The following is an 18550-nucleotide window of genomic DNA, read 5'->3' on the forward strand; positions in this document are numbered from 1 at the left end:
TTGAAAGTTTTCAAAGCAGCTGCACTTATCTTTAAGTCAAAGTCAGATTGTGTTAGTTGGTTCAGGGGACGGCTGGAGGCAGCTGCATTAAAGATAGAAGCCATTCTCATTGAACTCCAGGGCTAGATTTTCCACCCATTGAGCATGAATGAGTAAAAAAGATCGAGTTGGGTTTTTTTCCTTTAAGTGAATTATGTTTAATATTTCCCTTCGAGTACTGTCCTGAGACTTTGAGCTTACAAGCTGATGTGTGAGTGCCACTGGAGGTCGCTACAAAAAAAAACTTAAGATGTCCATTTTGAAGCAGATTTTAAGCTTCCTTCTTTGGCTCTGTTATTTCTTCCTTTAAAGATGCCATTTGTAAAACTTAACAATGTAATTTCTCTTGACCACCAGTAGATTCCACACGGCGTTCATTATAGTGAGCTGAAGAGTGTGCTGTAATGCGACAATAATTTACTAAACCCTGTTGGCAACTATCTCAGTGGACAGGCTGGGTGGGTCAAGAACTAGGGGACATGAGTTTCAAGATAAGGGTACATCCATTTAGGACTGAGGTGAGAAGAAATTTCTTCACCCAGAGGGCTGAGAACCTGGAATTCTCTAGCTCAGAGGGTTGTGGATGTTCAGCTGTTGAGTGTATTCAAAGCTGAAAAATGATAGTTTTTTATTAACTCTAGGCGAATCGAATAACATGGGAAAGTGAAGTTGAGGTTTAAGATTGGTCATGATCTTATTGAAAGGTGGATCAGGCTCGAGAGGCTGTATGGCCTACTCCTGCTCCTATTCCTTATGCTCTTGCAGAACAATTAAGTTTGCAGATAGAGTTCAATATGTGGGGGAAGTATGAGGTCATCCACTACAGACCTGAGAAAGACAGATCAGAATATTTTCTTACTGATGAGAAACTAGGACTGTGAATAGGGCAAAGGGATTTGGGGGTGCCCATGTAAAAGCTAGTGCACAACTTCAAAAAGCAAAGAGCTTAATGAAATATTGGCTTTTACCTCAAGGGGTTTGAAATACAAAAGTGAGGTTATGATGCTTCAGTTGACCGGATTCTTGGCTACATCCCATCTGAAATTCTGTGCTCAGTTTTGGCCACCAGACCTCAGAAAAGATATTGTGGTCTTGATTTACAGGTAGGCTTCAGCGGAATATCAGGCTTAAAGGCCAAAAGTTGGTTTGTATTCTTTTGCATTTAGCAGGGTGAACATTATTCTATTCAAAGTCTTTAAAATGATACAAGGATTCAATTGGGCTAATAATGCCCTCTCTCACTTGCTGCTCAATAATGGCCTAGTTTCCCCTTGGAAGATATGGGGACCCCCCAAGAAGTCCCCATGTGAGGACTGCTTGGGAATTTCCCATCGGAAGTTTAAGCTTCCGATGGGCAACTATCCTGCTCTGGGAACCACCCGATACTCCAGTTTAAATCAGAGATTTTGGGTGGTCCTGACTCTCTTAGCAGAATAATTACCCAAGAAAAATTAAAAGGATTAAAACCACTTCTAACTCCTGGGTGACTATGCCAAACACCACCCCCAACAACCCCAAAGCACCACTAGACCCTCCAACTATACCTCCCATCCCCCAATCAACCCAACCTCCCCGGCTACCCCCATCAACGACCCCCCCACTAACCCAACTACCACCCCATTCCTCCAGACTATTCTCCTGACCCTGACTATCGCCAATCCCCCAACTATGCCCCCATCCCCCTGACTACACTCTCAACCCCTCCAACTACACCCCCGTCTGCCTGGCTAGCCCACACACCCCCACTGACCACCCAATCCCCCCTACCCCCCACCCCCCCGGCAGACCACCCGATTCCCCGCACCCGACCACCCCACCCCAACCACCCTAAACCTTCACCCACTTATCAACTTAGCTTACGCACTTACCTTTTCCATTACTTCTTAAAATGGCTGGGAACTTTAAACTTGCCGGCTTTACGGCAGCTAGTGCTGTAAAAAGGGGGCGTGCCTTTACTCTCACCCAACGCTGCTGCCCTGTACTGGAAGCACTCTGGAGCTGATGCTGCGCCACACATTTCTCAGCAGGTCCGGGATGGAAGATCAGGTGAAAAAGGTGCAGCTCCCGACCTGGGTAAGTAAAAAGGATTGGAGTGGCAGTCCGACAGTGATCACCACTCAATGGAAGTTCTGGGCCATTGTTCCTTTCCCTTGCTCTATCCTCATTACCCGTAACAGCACCGAGTACCTTCATCAAATGGGCCCTAGCAGTTCAGGATGAAGACCAACCATCACCTTTTCCAGAGCATTTGGGGCTGGGACATAAGTGTTGGTTGCATTAAGAACATCCATATCCTGAGAGTGAATAGACAACAAGTGAAATAGAACGATTTGACACCTGAAGATTAAAATTGCCCCCTTTGTATGTTGGAAAAGTGTCTGGTAAGAAATTATACATGTCTAAATCCATACCCCAAAAATTCCTGTTCTTAAGGCTTACAAATGCACAGCTGTGTCAGCATGGGCTACATCTGGCAAAATAGTAAAAATAATTTATATACATTTATATATTTCACAAGTCTACATAATATTATGGGGTCCTCATTTAATATCAATTTCATAAGAGATATCAGTGTTGTCATGATTTATTAATCACTGCTGAACTGGCAGTGAACAGGCAGATGCAGACTAACTTGAAAAATCAGAATCAATTCCTCACAGGGAGCTACTTAAAATATAAATGAAGTGCATGTGCTGCACATATAATCACACTGCCCCTTGTTTGTAGCGTGTAAAAAAAAATTACAAATTGCTAATTATTTCTGCTGATTTGAGGGCTCCAGAGTGTCCAAATTGTCCAAAATTCATAATCTCTATGAACGCAGCTGTGTCAGGTAATAAGGCCTCGTAACAAAACAGGCTCCTTAAAATGTATGGACCATACATTTGAGTGTCCATAAAAAGGATTGTTCTGGTAGGCCCATTGTTTCAGCCTGTTCCTGTCCAGCTAAACTGATTTCTTCCTAGCTTGACTGTGCATTTCTCAGAATCACAGAATCACACAGTGCAGAAGAGGCACTTCAGCCCATCGAGTCTGCACCGACACATGAGAAATACCTGGCCTACCTACCTAATCCCATTTTCCAGCACTTGGCCCATAGCCTTGAATGTTAAGACGTGCCAAGTTCTCATACAATACTTTTTAAAGGATGTGAGGCAACTCTTTCTCCCTTTGTCCAGTCTCTTCCTACCTACATCAGTGACTCTTGTGATGCCCTTTGTCACTTCAATAGTTTCCTGGCCCTAACTGTCTCCTCTTCACCATTGACGCCCAACCTTTCTACATCATCATCACCCATCAGGTTTGTCTGAAAAGTTTCTACTTCTTCCTTGAATGGAGGCCCAACCAGTCCCCATCACCATCACCCTCACCCTCCTCTACCAGCTGGCTGAACTTGTTCTCACATTGAGCAACCTCTCTTTCAATTCCGCTCACTTCCTCCAAATAAAAGATATGACCTCTATGGCTCTTTCTTCTTGAAGCTTGATTGGGGGGGACCTGGAAAGGCAGTGGGATCTCCATCCCAAACCTTCCTACCCGCTCAGGCAGCCCCTCCAACAACTGAACCCGTCCCCACAGAGGGGCATTAAATTCAGCCCATTTGACTTTGTTTCCAATCTCCATCCTTCTCTCACCTTCACCTGGTCCATCTCAGACTTTCCTTCCCTCCTTCCCTTCCTTGACTTCTCTGTCTCCTCTTCCATCATTTTTAACAGGACCATCCACCATGTCTAATCTATTCCATGCAGTTCTGCTCTCACCCTTACTCTTCCTTCCAAAACCATGATAGGGATCCCCTTGTCCTCACCTTCCAACCCACCAGCCTCTGCCATTTCCACCATCTCCAGCAGGATGCCACCACCATATTCCCCTGTCCTTCCCTTTCAGCATTCCACAGGCACTGTTCCCTCCCCGACATCCTGGTCTGCTCCTCAGTCACCCACAACAACCCCTCCCTTTCCTACAATAGCTTTCTAAGTAAGCACAGGAGATTCAACACTCCTCCTTTCTCAAGACCCCAATGGCTTCTTCCAATTGAAGCAGCAATTTAATTATTTTTCTTTCAATTTAATAAACTGTATTCACTGCTCACAATGCAATCTCCTCTGCATCAGGAAAACCAAATGTATACAAGTTGACTGCTTTGCGCAACACCTCCATGCAGTCCCCAAGCATGAGCTTCCTGTCACCTGTCACTTCAATTCTCTACCTTGTTCCCACTCTGACCTGCAGTGTTCAACGCAAGCGAGTAACAGTACCTCATCATTCAGCTTGGCACTCTACAGCCTCCTGGACTCAATATTGAGTTCAACAGCTTTAGATCATACCCTCTGCCTCTATTTCATCCTTTAATTTGTTTTTCTGGTTCAGTTTTTTCTCATTTCATTCCTTAGTCCTTTAATTTGCATTCTGACAGCTGTTATCCAGCCATTCACACCTCATTCAGACATCTTATGTTTCTTCACTCCATCCATTACCAGTCTCGTTTTCTTTTGTGTCATGAAACCTTTTGAATTTAATTTTTCCTAGCCTCCGCCCTGTCACACATCTTCCCATTTTTTCTTCTTCCCACCCCTTACCCACTGTCCAAACCGGCACTTGTTCAAAACCTTGCTCCCAATGTGTTTTCCTCTACATTGGAGAGACCAAATGCAGACTGGGTGACTGCTTTGCAGAACACCTTCGATCTGTCCGCAAGCATTACCCAGACCTCCCTGTCGCTTGCCATTTTAACACTCCACCCTGCTCTCATGCCCACGTCTGTCCTTGGACTGCTGCATTGTTCCAGTGAAGCTCAACGCAAACTGGAGGAACAGCACCTCATCTTCCAACTAGGCACTTTACAGCCTTCCAGACTGAATATTGAGTTCAACAACTTTAGATGTTGAACTCCCTCCTCCATCCCCACCCCCTTTCCGTTTCTTCCCCCTCCCTTTTGTTTTTTCCAATACTTTATACAGACTTTTCTTTTCCCACATATTTCCATTATTTTTAAATGTATTCCACCCATCGGTTATTTCACACCACTCCCACTAGAGCTACCTTGCTTGTCCTGCTCTCCACTCTTAATTAGCACATTCTTTTAGATAATATCACCACCTTCAACACCTCTTTGTTCTTTTGTATGTGACATCTTTTGGTTATCTCCTCCTATCACTGCTTGCTTGTCCCAACAACCCACCCGCCCCTTCTTCTACCCCCCCACCCCCCCCCCGCCCCCCACCTCCCAAACCAGCTTATATTTAACCCCTTTCCCATTTCTACTTAGTTCTGTTGAAAGGTCATGAGGACTCGAAACGTCAACTTTGCTCTTCTCTGCCAATGCTGCCAGACCTGCTGAGTTTTTCCAGGTATTTCTATTTTTGTTTTATACATAAAGATACTTTGGCGGTTCATCACCAGTCCATACATTTTATGGAGCCTGCTTTGTTATGAGGCATTATTACCTGACACAGCTCCGTTCATAGAGAATGTGGCAGCAAAGCTTCCATTTGCTAAGGCCATTAGCACAGGCAATGTGAATGTGAGAAATGGAACTTCGAAGGCTTTGGGCTGTAATGTCTAACAGTTTGTCTAGAATTTGCCTTGTTCTGGAATCGACTTGTGAAAGCCATCACACAAGATGTTGACAAACTTCATGCTGTGCAGATGTCTGTTCTCACACTGCAAGAGTTTGGAGCAGCAGGGGAATGGCAAGATCTGGTACACATAGTGGAGGAACGCATTGGGAAAAGGAAGCAGGTAGAGCATAGGTTACTTCTGAAATTACTAAGAAGACGTTTGAATTCTGGATGGTTTACACATTATGAAACATTTTCAATAACTGTACATGGGGTAGGAAATGGGACCATTATATTAGGCCCAGTAATAAGAGTCAAATTGTGCACAGCAAGATCCCACAAACAGCAAATGAGATAAATGACCAGTTAATTGTTTTTACTGCTGGTATTTGACGGTAATGTCGGCAAAGACACTTTCTCCTTTGAATAAAATGGAATCTCTTTATTTTCCGTGAACAGACATCAATTTATTGCCTCATCGAAAAAATGTCACTGAATCCAGACAGGCATTAGCAATTGGCATTCATTTTAATTATTATGATGAGGATGCAATTCCTTTTCTTGAACATATTTTCTTTCCTGTGCTTGGAGTTTTGTTGCACATACCTTGATGTGAGAGAAGGTGATGTGACCCACTTCCTTTCCACCCCCGGGGCTGCAAGTGTACAGGAACAATCTTCCACCCATTTTCATCTCTATTGTATAAAGAATCATATAGGCTGGGATTTTGTGGCCCCACCATGTTGGGCCCCGCCGCAGGGAATGTAGGGGCCCAGCCAAAAGCCCATTGATTTTCGGCGGGAGGGGACAATCCCGATGGTGGGCGGGGCCAGAAAATCCCGCCCTTAGTCTTTACTCTGCACTTTCCCACAACTGCACAAGTGAGATCAATTATTTAGGGGACCAACACATTGGAGCATAAAAATCCAGTGCAGCGCTGAGGGAGTGTTGCACTGTCAGAGGTATAGTCTTTGAGATGAGATGTGAAACTGAGGCCCTGTCTGCCTGCTCATCTGGACATAAAATATTCCAAGGTGCTCTTGAGCAGGAGAGCTCTCCTTGGTGCTTTGAACTATATTATTCCCTCAGTCAATGTCACGAAGGTCCAGTCATTAACGTTATTGCTGTTTCTTGGATCTGACTGTGTGCAAATTGGCTGCTGCATTTCCTACACTTAAAAAGATCTTCAGTGGTTGTACAGCTCTTTGGGACATCCTGAGGTCTTGAAAGACATTGGCCAGGATTTTCCCCTAGGCAATTTGGGGGCGGGGCCCGCTCACCGAGGGGAAAATGACGCGGGATGATGTCGGGAGGAATCCCCGATGTCATCCTGGTCCCTTTAAATGTTTAGGAAGGCGGGGGCACAGCGAAATCAGCTGTCCGCCCACCGACCTGTCAATGGCCAATTGAGACCATTGACAGGCTCATTAGGATAATTAAAGACCTGTCCATCCAACCTTAAGGCTGGCGGGCAGGCCAGGAACCCCAGCAGGCTCCAGATTATTCATAAAACTTCATCCACTGGCGGGATGAAGTTTCATGTCCGTTTTTTAAAAACGTAATAAATTTTAAGTGTTTATAATTAACATGTCCCATCTCATGTGACATTGTCACCTGAGGGGGACATGTTAACAAATTTTAATATTTATCTATTTTTAGCCTTTACTTACCCTGTCACCAATCTCCCTGAGACAGGACTTTGCCTCAGGGAGCAGTGCGCTCTTTCGCGTGCATGCACAAAAGAACACACTTTGACAGATGGGGCATGCCTCCCCCCAGCACACAGGAAGTGCATAGTGCTTCCTTTTGGGCAGGGTCTTAATTGGCCCGCCCACTCAAAATGGCAGTGGGCCCCGTTTCGGTGGCAGGGGTCAGCTGTCCGCCCGCCGGCGAGCTGGTGGGGCCCGCCCGCCCACCAAGGGCAAAATTCTGCCCATTATATAAATGCAAGCTCTTCCTTTGCAGTGAGATTAATTGCAGCAGTTAAACCACAGCCTGGCACTGCATGGTGCATTGCAACAAGCCTTCAGATCAGGGCATCTTTGTGCCTTTCTGAGACCCTGAGACTCTTGTACTGATGATTTTGCGGGTCTGGCCACCCATAGACGCGATTCAGCACTTACCACAGTAGCCAAGTTCCAGCACTGGTTCTAATGAGAATTTGCTCCTAGAATTTCTTCCTCACTGGCCTATGACTATGTGTGAAAGCTGCAAATTTTCAATCATTTCCAATTGACGTGAACAAAAGATTATGCAATAATCGGAAATGCCCTTGAAGGTTAAATGGCCCCTTTTAGTTCTTTGGACACATGTGACCATGAGTTTACACGTCATTCAACAAGGTGTAACTTTATAAAGGGTTTTTATAGCAAGATTGAGGTGTATAAAGGCAAGTTCTTATCAGTTCATTGATTTCTACTTGATTGCAATCTCGGTGGGGAGCTTTATCAGTGCACCCAATGGGGAAGCATAGGATCACATTCAGCAACTTCTGGGTTTCCGCCTTCAACTGCACATGTGTGGACTCCACAATTATTGCCGGTTTCAGAGGAATAATGAGCGAAAGCTGCCAGTTTCACCATCATTCGGCCCATAAAATCCAAGCCAATGGATTCAATTTTAAAACTTTCATGAGCAGTCTATTCATGAGTAGTCTATTCATATGGCATAATAGTTGTTGTTTAGCATTCATGAGTCCCTATAGCTCAAAATAAGTTGGAGAATATCTAAGTAACTCAGATTACAGGAGAGTCAAATTTCAGCAAATATTTTCTTCCTTTCAACTGGAATGGGTCACTCAATTCGAGTAAGTGGCACCACCATCGTAGTGTTTCAATTGACACAATGCTGGCGATTGGCCACAAAGACTTAGTGCATCATAGTAAAATGTGGTAATGTTGTGGTGTTATTACTGGACTAGAAATCCAGAGGCCTGGACTAAGAATGCGAGTTCAAACGTCACCAAGGCAGCTTGAGAATGTGAACTCAATTTCAAAGGGTCTAGAAATAAAACGCTGGCATCTGTAAAAATGAAGCTGGTCGGATTGGCGTAAGAAGCTAACAAGTTCAATAATATCCTGTCAGTAGGGAAATCTTTTCCACTCTGGCCGATATGTGACTCTAAAGACAAACTAACGTGCTTGATTCTTAACTGTTCTCCAAAATGGGGAAACAAGCATGTTGTATCAAGCCGCTACATGTAGGTGGTTCAATAAAGAGTCCCACCACCACGTTCTCAAGGTGCAACTAGAAATACCAGCCTCATCCCAAGGGCATTTTTTTAAAGTATGCTGACCTCACACAATCCAATCAGCTAGTCAGCTTATGCTCTTAATGAAGGAAGTTATAAATCCATATTTCAACCAGCAACAAATGACAATTAATTTTGGATGATACAGCTTCATACTAGTTTACTATGGCTGAGCTTATTTTAATTGGAGTGAATGTTCATGCTAAGTGCACTGCGTTAATTTTCATGGCAACCTGTTAAAGGGGAATTGTACTTGCTCTTTAAAGCCTGTATCGATCCACTGTCAAGGTTTTACTAGTCTACTTTTAATACTCAACTTCCTTATCCTTCTCTTAGAATTAGAGATTTCTTTCCCTTGGAAATGTAATGAGTAAAGATGGTAGTCTCAGACCTTCCAACAAGGTGGTTGAATGGAATGAAACTTGTCTGGGATAAAACCTAATTTACTAAAAGTGGACTTCAATCTCATTTTCCAAATAAAGGCTACATTGCTTACAGTTATATTATGGGCTGTTCATCATTCAGACAGTCCTGGAATGCAGCTCTTTCAATCACTCTTATTATCCCTGTATTTTAGAGTATATTTATTCATTATTATAACTAACCTGTCATTTTTGTGATGTGTTACTTTCAGTAGCTCCCTCTAATCCTGATTTGTGAGGTAAATGATGGCATATGAGAGAGATGGGTCTGTCTTTTTATTGCCTTTGATCGATAGGCGAAATCAATGTTGCTTTGAAGCGAGATAAGCTGGTTGTGACAATGAAGACATCAATATGTTTCTTAAATATCTGATGTCTGTAGAGGTCTTGTGACGCTGCATCTGATGAAAGGTCACCCAAGTGGAAAAGTTAACACTGTTTCTTTGCACAGATGCTGCCAGACCTGTTGCATTTTTCCAGCGGCTTCTGTTTGTATTTCTCCTCAGTCTAGGTTTATGTATTTTTCAGCAATTGTGCATTATTTTCAGGACTATTTGTCAAATCAGAACAGTCAGCTTCCTCCTCAAAGTGAAAAAACAGTACCGGCTGAAAAATATTACTTATGTTTCCTCCCTCATCCAAAAGTATGTGGATGCTGAAACAACTAAAACTTTCAAGATTGAGAAAGAGTTAGATTAAGAAATAAAAAAAAGAGTTAGGTTTAAGAAATGCAGGCCAGCTTTAAGAAGTGCTAGGGAGTTATGATGTTAGGCCCCCTGCTGATGTGTACAGCAATGAACAGTGTGGTTATGGAAGGAAGCACACTGCAATCACCCTAATGAGCAGGTAGCAATCAGCGGGTATTGGTTTAATCAGGCTTCCCCATCCCTGCACTTCCTTTCTGAGCCTATCCAATTTAGCCCCCTGTACTTATATGACCCAAAATGCTGTTTGGCTTTCTTCTGACTCTATCTACCTGCACTTGCACTTTAAGGGAATTATGCATTTGTACCCTAAGTCTCACTATTCATTCACACTCTTCATTGACTTTTAGCTGAGTGAACTTTTGTCCTTTGTTTGCTAAGATGTATCGCTTCTCACTTATTCACAGCAAATTGCATTTGGCACCTTTCTGCTAGCCAATGTCCTCTAGATCTAATGTCTCCTTTGATTCACCGTCAATTTTTGTCTCATTAAACTTTTTAGTGCCTTGGGATGTTTTCTTGCATTGAAGCTGCAAATAAATGAGAATTACTGTTCCTGTTGGATGTCTTATTGCAGTCATCCACACTCTTTGCCAAAACTATTACTTGTGTGCTGTCAGAAATCCTTGAGATTTTGTACTTAATGTGTTTTAAACTCTGTGTTACCTATGGTGGTTATGAACACACAAACCCGAAGCAGGGGTAGGCCACTTGGACCCTCCAGCCTGTTCCGCCATTCAATAATCTGACCTGACTGTGGCATCAACTCCATTGCAGGTGTCCCCATGCATGTGGGGGAAGAGGCACAGGCACAAGGGGTGCAGGGCCAGCAGGTAGCCCAACACGGAAGGGGCCGCAGAACATGCCACTATCCTGCTGCCAGGGTTTACAGATGGCGATGCAGCTACCTCAATTTGTCCGAGGTGCAGTGCCGAAGGAGGCTCCGTCTCTCAAGGGAGACAGTCAGGTGATTGGGCCTGAGATCAGCTCCGACTGTGTGGGTGGACACCCCATGCCAGTGGCTCTGAAGGTCACAGCGGCCCTCAATGTCTATGCCTCTGGCTCTTTCCAGGGGTCAGTGGGGTGTCTGTGTGTAGTCTCTCAATCAGCTGCCCAAGTTGCATCAAGCTGGTGACAGAAGCTCTTTTCAAGTGGGTAACGACAATTATTCCTTTCCGTATGGACGAGGCCAGCCAGGCTGAGTAAGCCAGAGGCTTTGCAATGATTGCTGGGTTCCCTTGCATCCAGGGTACCAGCGACTGCACACATGTGGCCATCAAGGCACCAGCGGGTCAGCCGGGTGCCTTCATCAACAGGAAGGAATTCCACTCCATGAACGTGCAGATGCAGATTCTGCAAGTCTGTGCAAAGAGGGGGCATTGCACTCGGCCATGAGGGTCAACGCAGTGCTCACGCTCTACATGGACTCCTCCACAATGGACACCATGGCAAGCAGACCCTCATGGGTCTCGCCAAATCCTCCTGCACATCCCACTGGACATCCAGCATTTGCTGCCTTATGCGCGACTCATCATCTGCCTTCGACCCAGCATCGTCCTGGTCTCCAGCAGTCCTCTAACTTGCAGTGCCCTGGGCACTCTCTGCCTCCACCTGCACCTCAACTGAGTGTGAAGTGCCCTCACCAATGTGCACCGACATTCTGGTTGTGGATCTAATGCCCACCAAGATGCTGGCATCTGCGCTGGTGCCTGGTTCAGAGAGCGGATGTGACGCAGGTGTAAGTGAAGCCCAGTGGTCTTCTGGCATCATGGGTGGCCCTTTGGGGTCCACAGAGCGACTGTGTGCTGGCCTGCCTAAAAGGGAGAACAAGGACATGTCATTAGTTAAAGTCATCACACAGTCACTGTGCATGCCAGGTACCCTGGTGAGACAATGGAGATCTGCATCATGGTGCCAGCATCTTTCAATGATCAATGGGGACTCCAGGTTTGAGGTTCCTATCAATGAAGAGACTACAGTAGAATGGTTGCACAATCAGAAACTCTCACCTCTGTGCGCTGTGCTCTTACCTTCGTCTGGCACCCCAGCCTCTCCACTCCCGGTTGCACGGGGAGTGTGCCGGCTCTCAAAATCTTGGGCATCTTACTCGAACCTGCTGAGAAGGAGCAGGTTGTGTGGGCCTCCACCTGTATGGGCCGTCTCTGACTGGTTAAGGCTCGTCTCCTGAAAGGACAGAGGAGCATTGATTAGTCCGCTCTCTACCTGCAGCACCATTGCAGTCTGGCCAACCCCAGCTGAGAAACACCTCGCAGGGCACATCGAAGTCGTGGCCCTCGAGCCGCAAGGCACTCAGTCCAAATAGCCAGGGCTCACCCCCTTGGCCAGCTCTGGCGTCATCGACAGTTGGCACTCAGGCTCTAGCACCCCTGAGCTCCACAGGTGGAAGGCCACATCTTAATACTTCTGCACACTGACCCTGCCTACACGGTAGTCACCCTTCCTAAGCGCAACAGGTCATTGAACCACTTTTGGCACTGCACCCATGTGTGCCACACCACGTCATGGCTACTCACCAGTGCTGCCATCTCCACCCATGCCCTCTTGGTGAGGTGTGATGGCCTCCTCCTTCCGACCTCTGGGGACAAGGGTGACCCTCCTGGAAACCACCCCCCTCCAGGAGGACCCCGAGGCACTCATCCAAAAATCGGGGGTTGGTGGGGTGGGGGGGGGGGGGGGGGGGGGGGGGTGGGGGGGGCAAGTGCCCACCCAACCTGCTCCGGCAGCTGACAGGCCCCCGCCTCCACTCGGTCCTCCCCGCCCAATGAGCAGCTGCGTTTCACACCGGGCGAGCTTTAATTGGCCCGCCAGCGTGAAATCACGGCCAATGGGCCAGTCACAGGCAGCGGCCCATTTCCCAGCGATCCTGGGCCTGCCCATCTCACCCGGCCGCCCACCTGAAAATTCTGCCCCCAGACACTGCCAGCTCTTTGAAAGAGCTACTCAAATAGTCCCGGTCCCGTCTCTTTCCCCAGAGACTTGCTAGTTTCGCTTTGCAAGTATTTGTCTGATTCTCGTTTGAAAGTTACAATTGAATCTGCTTCCACCATCCCTCGAGGCTGTGCATTCTAGACCACAACAACTCGCTGCATAAAGTAACATTTCTTCTCATCTCCACTCTGGTTCTCTCACTAATTGCCCTAAATCTGTGACCTCTAATTATTGATCTATGCACTAGTGGAAACTAGTCTTCATTTACTCTTTGCAAACCTTCATACAGTCACTCCGAATACCTCTAATAAGTTCTCCCTGTGACCTTTACTGCTCCAAGGAGAACAATCCCAGCTTCTTTAGTCTCTGCACTCTCATCCCTTATTACTCTGGTAAACCTCCTCTTCGCTCTCTAGAAAGGACTTGACATCCTTCTTAAAGTCTGGTGACCTGAATTGGACACATTATTCCAGAATCGGCCTAAGCAGTGTTTTATATCGGTTTAGCATAACTTCCTGGCATTTGCACTCCACACTCCACTTTATGAAACCAGAGATCTCCTGTGTTTTACAGCTGATTCTGCGCCCTCTCTGTTCTTGCACCATCTTCTAAATGGTGCCATGTAATTATATGTTGCCTTTCCTCATCCTTCCTAACAAAGTCCATCACTTTACACTTTTAGGGCAGAATTTTATGAGTTGGCGAGCGGGGGTGGGGCCTGCCTGCTGACGGGTAAAATGACACGCGGTAACGTCAGAGGGAACTCCCAACGTCACCCCGCCCCATTTATATTTCCAGGAAGGCGGGAGTGCAGCAAAATCAGCTGCGCGCCCGCCGACCTGTCAATGGCCAATTGAGGCCATTTACAGAGTCAATTAAGTAATTAAAGAAAAAACATGAAACTTCATCCACAGACGGGATGAGGCTTCATGTCGGCTTTAAAAAATTTAAATAAAGGTTTTGTGACAATTATGGACATGTTCAGGAAATCTTGCTTTTCCCATTTTTGTCTTTTTCACTTTTCGAGCCGATCTCCCTGAGGCTGCACTTAGCCTCAGGGAGATGAGTGCGCTCTTTCATGCACGTGGGCGAAAGAGCGCACTCTCGATTTTGGGATCCGCAGCCAACCCCCCCCCCCCCCCCCACCCCGGCACAAGGAGTGCATAGTGCTTCTGAGCAGACGTCACGCTGGGCGGGTCTTAATTGGCCCGCCCACATGAAATGGCGGTGCGCCCGCCCATCAACCCCCCCACCCCCCCAACAATGGGGGGAAAACTGTGCCCATAGAGTTGTATAGGGGAGTCACAGAATCGCTTGCAGCATGGAAGGAGAACATTCAGCCTATCGAGTCCATGCAGACTTCCTGAAGAACAATCCGCTCAGTGCAAATCTGCCGCTCAATCCCAAAGTTTATTTCCTTCAAGTGCCCATCCAATTTCCTTTTGAAGTCATTGGTTGTCTCCACTTCCGCCCCACCTCGTAGGCAGTGAGTTCCAGGTCATTGCCACTCGTTACAAAAAAAAACTTCTTCCTCACATTCCCCCTGCATCTCTTGCCCAAAACCTTAAATCTGTGTCCCCTGCTCCTTGCACCACCAACTAATGGGAAGAGTTTTTCCTTGTCTACCTTGTCTAAGCCTGTCATAATCTTGTATACCTCTAATAATTTTCCCCCCAATCTCCTATGCTTCAAGATTAACCCCAGCCTTTCCAACCTAATCTTGTAACTAAACCCCACCCACCCCCATCCCTGGAACTATTCTAGTAAATCTCCTCTGCATCCTCTCAAGGACCTTCACATCTTTCCTAGCCTGGTGATCACAACTGGATGCAATGGTCAAATTTGGGCCTAAACAGAGCTTTATGAGGATTCAGAATAACAACCCTGCTTTTGTATTCAACACGTCTATTTATGAAGCTCAAGGCCCCACATGTTTTGATAACTACTCTCTCAAAATGCCCTGCCAAGTTAAAAAAAATCGATGCACATTCACCCCAGATCCCTCTGTTCATGCACGCTCTTTAGAATTGTGCCATTTATATTGCCCCTCCCTACCCCTTCTGATAAAATGTATCACCTCACAATTCTCTGTTATAAATTCCATCTGTCACTTTTCTGCCCATCCTGTTAGCCTATGGTCTGTTGCAGGCAATTCGTAATACCCTCACCATTTGCCACTCCTCCATGTTTGGCATCATCGACAAATTTTGAAATTTTGCTCCATTTTCCGATACCCAAGTCATTTATAGATATAAAAAAAAGGCAGTGGTCCAAGCATTGACTCTTGGGGATCACCAATAGCTACCACCCTGCAGTCTGAAAAACAACTATCTACCGTGACTCACTGCTTATTGTCCTCAAGCCAAATTTTATCCAATGGACAGTGACCCTTCTATTCCATAAGCTTCAATTTTGTTAATCACCATCTTGCCAAACATTTTCTTACAATCTATATAGACAACATCCACCACACTCCCTTCATCAATCTTCATTGTTATTCATCAAAAACTTCAATTAGATTAGTCAGACACAATCTGCCTGTTACAAAACCATGCTGGCTCTCCTTAATTAACTCTCCAAGTGCATGTTGATATTTTTTTCCCTGATTATGGATTCTAAAACCATACCCGTCACTGATGTTAAACTAATCGGCCTGTAGTTGCTCAGACTGTCCTTACCCCTTTCCTGAATAAAGGTGTCACATTTTCCATTTTCTAATCCCCTGGCACATCCCCCATATCTGAGGAGGACTGAAAGATTAAGACAAGCCCATCTGTTATCTCCACCCCTTGGGAGGCAACCTATCCGGACCAGGTGACTCATTTACCTTAAGCATAGCCAGCCTTTCCAGCACCTCCTCCCATTCAATTATCACACTATCCATTGCCTCCAATCCTACTGATATTTTGTTAGATTCCTCTTCCTTAATAAACACCGATACAAGGAACTCATTAAATATTCTAGCCTTGTACATCTTAGATAAATCACCTTCTTTGTTCCTAAAAAGACTCACTCAACCTCTCACCACCCACTTATTAGTTACATGCTGGTAGAATGTTTTTGAATTCCCTTTTATGTTGACTGCCATTCTCTTCTCATGCTCTCTCTTTGCCAGTCTTATTTTCCTCTTCACTTCCCCTCTCAATCTATTGTAATTGATCTGGTTCTCACTTGAAGAATTCACCTGAAATGCATCATACACCCTCCTTCTTAGTTTCATCATAACCTCCATCTGCCTTGATAATAGGCACAGCAATGTTATTCAGAAAACCATTTGTAGCAAATACTGCAATGTTTAACTTCAGCTTCAACTATTTGTGTTTCACTATATTATGGTGGTGAAATATGGATTTGAGCACTAACTTTAGCAACCAACACTTCACAGCACACAGTCCATTGCCAAGTCCAATAAGTGTATTTCATTGCTAAAGGAGCTGGGACTTTCACCATCGTAGAGACAAATTCTGTTACTTTTGGAGGCCCATTAAGGCGGTGAATGCGGACTTTGTAAATAATAGTAGATTATCACTTGGCTTAACTTTGTTTGATTAGCATCTTGCTTATTTTCTAGGTTCGGTGATGTCCAAATTAAAATATGCTTTTCCTCCAAATTTTCCATGTTTTGAGAGGAGTGGAATGGGGCTGGTGGGGTGGTGGGTTGTTGGGGGAACACATTTCAGTTTTTTCTCCTGCATTTTGATGCCAAACAATAAAAACTGAAGACACCTGGAGAAAAAATACCATGTTTTAAGAATAATCAGTTTGATGAGGTATCAAAACATCTGGTATTCCCTAGTGACAATAAGTTGCTTCAAAACTCTGGTTGAAATTGAGTTTTGTTCAGATTGGCTCAGGACTCCATTCTGTGAAGATGAGAATTTGTCTAAATGACCTGCACAAATTATTGACCTTTACTTTATAGGTTTGTTGTAATAAAAGTGAATGTGATAGAGGGAACTATCTGGAAATGAGTTCCAATAAGTCTTTCATGAACAGAAAGAGGGCATAGGTGCACTACATTAAATTTGTAACTCTAAACTGTTAATTTGGCAAATGTAATACTTCTATATAGTTCCTGGTATACTCCTGACAAATAGAGGGACTTAGAAAGACAGACTTACATTTATATAGTGCCTCAACCTCAGGGCATTTCAGAGTGCTTTACAGCCAGTATATCTTTTTGCCCCCCTCTATCCCTGTAAGCTCTTCCAGCCCTACACCTTCTGAGATCTCTGCGCTATTCCAATTCTGGCCTCTTGTGCATCCCCAATTTTAATTTCTCTACCATTGGTGACCATGCCTTCAGCTTCGAGCCTAAAGATCTGAAATTCCTACACTAAACCTCTCTGCCTCACTATGTCTCTTTAAGGTGCTGCTTAAAGCCTTCCTCTTTGACCGAAGTTATGGTTGCCTGACCTAATATCTCCCTATATGGCTCAGTGCTAAACCTTGATAACTGTCCTGAGAAGCCCCTTAGGGTGCTGCAGGAATGCAAGTTGTTGCTAAAATGTTGATAGCCGGAACTACTGGCAAGTATTCCAAGACAAATAGCATTGTTGGACTCTGAATTTTGTCAAGGTGCAGATCGACCAGTGGAGAGGCCACCTAGTTGCCTCATGAATGAATCTGTCACCAGAACCATGTGGTGGTGGGGGTGGAGGGTGGTGGGGTGGGGTGATGGGGGAAGGTGGGTGCTGACGCTGAATGTCACCTCTCTCACTCACAGATAAACAGTGTCACAAAAAGTTTTTTGGCTAAGGTAAGAGAACTTCAATCCTCAATGTTTCACTTTGGCTTGGTGGCTCCTTTACTGATTACCTTCACTTTTAATAGTCATTTGGTAGTACAGAATTTGAGTATCACTGAAAAAAGGCACATGTCAAAGCTTCTTGCCTTGCACTCATCAGGACATTCACAAGAATACCAAATATAAAGGGTTATACTTCATGAGAAGAGAGTCCTGGTTGATGGACAAGTGAACTCTGATCGGTAGAGCAGTTGCCATTGAGAATGCACCAGTTAGCTGACAGTTAACTTTGTTTAAAGCTTTGTTTAAAGTCAAATGTGGCAGGTTGACACCTTTTAAATTGAATGACCAGTCTTCATTCTCATATGCACCAATTTTAATGAGTCTCCAACTCTTACATTTGTGGGTGTACCTACACCACATGGGCTGCAGCGGTTCAAGAAGGCAGCTCACCACCACCTTTTCAGGGGTAACTAGGGATGAGCAAGAAATGCTGGCCCAGCCAGCAAAGCCCACATCCCATGAATGAATAATAATTTAAAAATCGAGTGTTAGCATTTCCCTCATGAGACATTCCTGAATTGTATTCCTTACACCCTCATGTCTGTCTAACACCTGCCCTTGCAGACACATCAGCTGTCCATTGTGACCTGCAAACTTCCCTTCAGATCTTTACCTTCAGGTGCTGCTGTTAATTTGAACACAAGAGAAACTAGCAGCACTAGCCCAGGTGAGACAGGCCACCAGCAGGAGGACCCCAGACATAAGAGAGCAGACAGAATTTTCAGAAACAGCCTACTAATCTCCGAGGGAGGGAGGCAAACTTTGTAGTCATCAGTGATGAGCTTAGTGGACCAGTCCCAAATGTGAGTGCATGC

This window comes from Carcharodon carcharias, chromosome 15 (assembly GCF_017639515.1).
Source record: "Carcharodon carcharias isolate sCarCar2 chromosome 15, sCarCar2.pri, whole genome shotgun sequence".
NCBI classification, from domain to species: domain Eukaryota; kingdom Metazoa; phylum Chordata; class Chondrichthyes; order Lamniformes; family Lamnidae; genus Carcharodon; species Carcharodon carcharias.